This window comes from Microtus ochrogaster (assembly GCF_000317375.1).
Source record: "Microtus ochrogaster isolate Prairie Vole_2 chromosome 14 unlocalized genomic scaffold, MicOch1.0 chr14_random_3, whole genome shotgun sequence".
In the NCBI taxonomy this organism is placed as follows: domain Eukaryota; kingdom Metazoa; phylum Chordata; class Mammalia; order Rodentia; family Cricetidae; genus Microtus; species Microtus ochrogaster.
Window position 1 is genome coordinate 530,828 of NW_004949098.1, and position 4,074 is coordinate 534,901.

Below are 4,074 nucleotides of genomic sequence, written 5' to 3' on the forward strand. Positions count from 1 at the left end.
TTTTTCTCTTTTAACTTCAATTTCTTCAACTGGAAAAAATGGGGACAATCACCTCTACACCCGGGGCTGGTTGAGTCCATGCAGGTGACATATTAGGCCTGACTATTAACGTTTCATAATTGTGACACTTGCAGGAAGTTGGCGACGTGTCCTGGATTAGTGGGGACGAGAAGGGTTGTGCTGTAGTGGAGAGGAGGCGGCTGACTCCTAGCCTTCCTAGCATACAGGAACCAACATGCCCCGCAGGCCTGGGCACAGCAAGGACTAGGCCTTTCCACCGGCTTGATCTCTGCTGCCATCTGGTGGTCATCCTCGGCAGTGGGCTGAGATTTACAGATTACATTTTCCACAGAGAAAAATGAGCTTTGCTAGACGACGGCCCCTTTCCTTAAGCAAAGCCAGACCGTCAAGGTCTCTGATCTTCCAAGTTTGGTCCTTGACAAAGCTTGCCCTGTAGTCGTTTTGTAATGCCACAGAAACCAGTAAGACCAGAAGGGAACTGAGGGTCCCTGGGTATCCATTTCTGAGACATGGCCCCAAGAGGACCAACACAGGCAGGCAGTTAGGACTGGCCACTTCCCTCCAGTCCCCCATTGAGGCTGTATTTGCTGAGTTGAGAATAGTGCTTTGGTCACTTCTGTCCAGCTGAGTGACGCGATTAGCATCCTGACTGCATCTTAGTGGGGGTCAAAAGACCATTATGTTGTTAGTCTACTCCCTGGAGGCATAGTGTGTGTGTGTGTGTGTGTGTGTGTGTGTGTGTGTGTGTGTGTGTGTGTATGGTGGTGTGTGGGGGAGGAGAATCATCACTGGGATTCAAAGGCACTGGTATGCCCTGATTAGGCTATCGCCGGGAGGGGGAGGTTTCATTTCCAAGACGGCCTGGTGTGGTAACACACACCTTTAACCGCAATATCCCAGAAGTAGAGGTAGCAGGATCTCTGTGAGTTCAAGGCCAACCTGGTCTGCATAGCCAGCTCCAAGACATAGTGAGACCCTGTCTCAACAAATAAATAAATAAATAATATTAAAAATTTTAATACAAAACATCTAGAAATGAACTTGCCTAGATATGAGTCTTATATGAGACTGTGCAATAAACTTTGCTTAGGAATATATGATAAAAAATCATATTTCTGGATGAGGAAAATATATTAAATATTCAGAAATGTATATAAAATTCAAATACAATTCTAGTTACATTTTAGATGATAATAACAAAAAGGAAAAACCATTCCTAAAGTATTAAAGGTCTGTCCGACTTTGACTACTAAGTCCCGCCATGCTATATTTCATTAAAAGGAATTTTTGTCCTCCTTGTTTATGGATGAGAGAACTGAGGCTTAGAGAGGATGAAATGACTTATCCAAGGTCACACCCCTAGTGAACAACCAAACAGGCTGGGGACAATGGCTCACACCTGCAATCCAAGCACAAGGGAAAATGAAGTGGTGTTGTGGGATGTTTGTACACTGTGTGAGGTGTATTGCTGTGATTGGTGTAACAAAAAGCTGAGTGGCCAATAGTGAGGCCAAAGGCGGGCTTTCTGGGAGAGAAAGTGAGAGGATGAGGACTCTGGGCACGTGGGAGACAACAGAAAGTGCAAGATGACAGAGAGGCAATGCCACCTGACAGAATGTAGATTAATATAAATGGGCTACTTTACATTTTAAGAGCTAGTTAGGAATAAGCCTAAGCTATAGGCAAGCTTTCGTAATTAATAAAAAGTCTCCATGTCATTATTTGTAAGCTGACTGATGGGACAGAAAAAGGCTTATTACATTTGGCGCTTCCACGTGGGCATGACACAACCACATGAAGGAAGAAGTCATGCCAGACAGTGGGACAGTCACTGCAGTCATTGTGTGGGCCTCTCTGCTAGCACTCACAACAGTCGGCTCGTTCACAGGGACCCAGGAAAATGGGCTCAGTAACTTCCCAAAGCTGGGGTGGTAAACATGGCTCCTGCCCATACCCACATGAGGCAAGGTCTCAGGGAAGCAAGAGGGGTGGAGTCAGCCACCAGAGCTGCATGGGGTCAGATGAGCTGTTTGAGGCTTGGCTTACCTGGTCAGAGAACACTGCAGACATGCAAAAGGCCAGGTTCAGACACACCACACACACACACACACACACCACACACACCTCTTAGAAAGGACAGTATGCTTTCAAATGTGCTTAGATGCTGAAGAAAGAAAATGAGTATAGACACACATGGGGAAAGTGATTTAGAAATAACAGTCTTTAAAGAGAGTAAAGCAAGATAGCAAGAATAAGCCACATAAGGATGGGAAATACACAGGCATCTGGACCCTGTATGGTGCTTTGGTGACCTCAAAAAATTTTAAATGCTAATGTACAAAAAGCAGTCACTTCTGAGAGACAATAGATCATGGAAACTGCTAAATTAAACCAACCTATATATTTTAAGAATGTCTTAACCTCAAAATGGAAGTCAGAAAGTATGGTATGTTGAGGGAAAGGTTATGTCTTTGTTTCCTGTGGTTCTCTTCAAAGTTTGTAATAAAGATCAAATTTGATTGGGGGAGACCTTCTGAAAACCTAGGCTACATGCATGAAGAAAAACCAAGAAAGAAAGATTACGGACAGGTGACATACATGCTGATCCCTCTACTATGGGAATGGCTCTGAGACTGGAGGAGACATGATAGAGTTTGTTGGCTACAGAGTCCTCATGACTTATTATTACATACATCCTTCCATATGGCGAGGATAGAGGTTTGGTCATACGGGCCAAACGGACTTATAAAGTTGGCAGATACCTTTTATCTTTAGCTGATTTGTGCACACTTCAGATTCCATACCTGTGTGTGTATGTATGATGTGTGTGTGTGTGTATATATATCCTTTAAAAATTTATGTGTTTTCAGGAAAAAAGAGCCAAATACCAATAAAGACAAGTAGCCCAGGTGATTCGGCCTCTCAGAATGCCTCTGTTGCAGTTTCCTCAAAATTCTACACCCAGAATAACTTCAAAGTTGCTGAGATGGTCCAAACTCATGCAATAAATAAATAAATAAAATAAAGGACAGACTTAGGGGCTGGGAAAATGGCTCAGTTGGTGTGAAGACCTGAGAGACAGGTGTGAGGGAGTGAGCTTGCCATCCATCCCTGGAGCTCTCCGGGCAGCCAGAGTCCCTTCATCATCAAGCCTAGTGAAAGATCCCATCTCAAAAAAACAAGGTGGACAGCTCCTGAGGTTATTCTCTAGCCAGTACACAGACATACACACAGAGACACAGAGACACACACACCAGACACACAGGCACACACAGACACACACAGACACACACAGACACAGCCACCCTTGTCACTAGTTTTATGGTAACCAAGCCCGACCTCCAAGGCCTCCCTGGTCTTAGCCCCTAAAATGGCATTAGCTATGCACTATCCTTGAGAGTACTAAGTTACCTAAAGAACTTTCCTGAAACTCCAGCAGGAAAGGATAAAGACAGGGTTTTTAAATCCCACAATCCATTGACCTTCCTAGAGGGTGTTTTGATTGCAGATGAAGCCCCTGGGCTCCCTCCCATCTGCCACTTCCCCTCCAGTGAGGCCCCTCACCCACCTTGACCAGGCCCCTTGAGAACATCTTTCCCCACACGGGGAACACCATGAACACCATGGAAAGCTGGTCGGTGAAACCTGGACTAAGAGCTGAAGTTCTAGAAGCTAACAGGCTCTAAGTCTCCCTCCCGGATGTACTTCAACAGGTCTAGAGCGAGACCAGAAATCCAAGAAATTCACTACCTCTACTCCCATGACACTGATTTGGAGCGAGTTTTGGCACAAGTCTGTGACCTGCATTGAAGTGGACTGAAAACATTCAAGTTGTGGGGAGGCACAGAGCTGGACGAGCTACAGGGTTCCCCCTTCCGCTAAGCGCTCGGTCCTGTTCTCAGAGCAGCTTACTGCACATGTATTGAGGGCACAGTCCTTCACCCATCTCCAGGGGGGCTTGCAGCCTTGGCCCATCCAGTTTCTTCAGCAATCCTCCTCCACCTGTTCTGAACCAGTTGGCCCAAGTCCCACTCAGAACCAAACAGAAAGCAG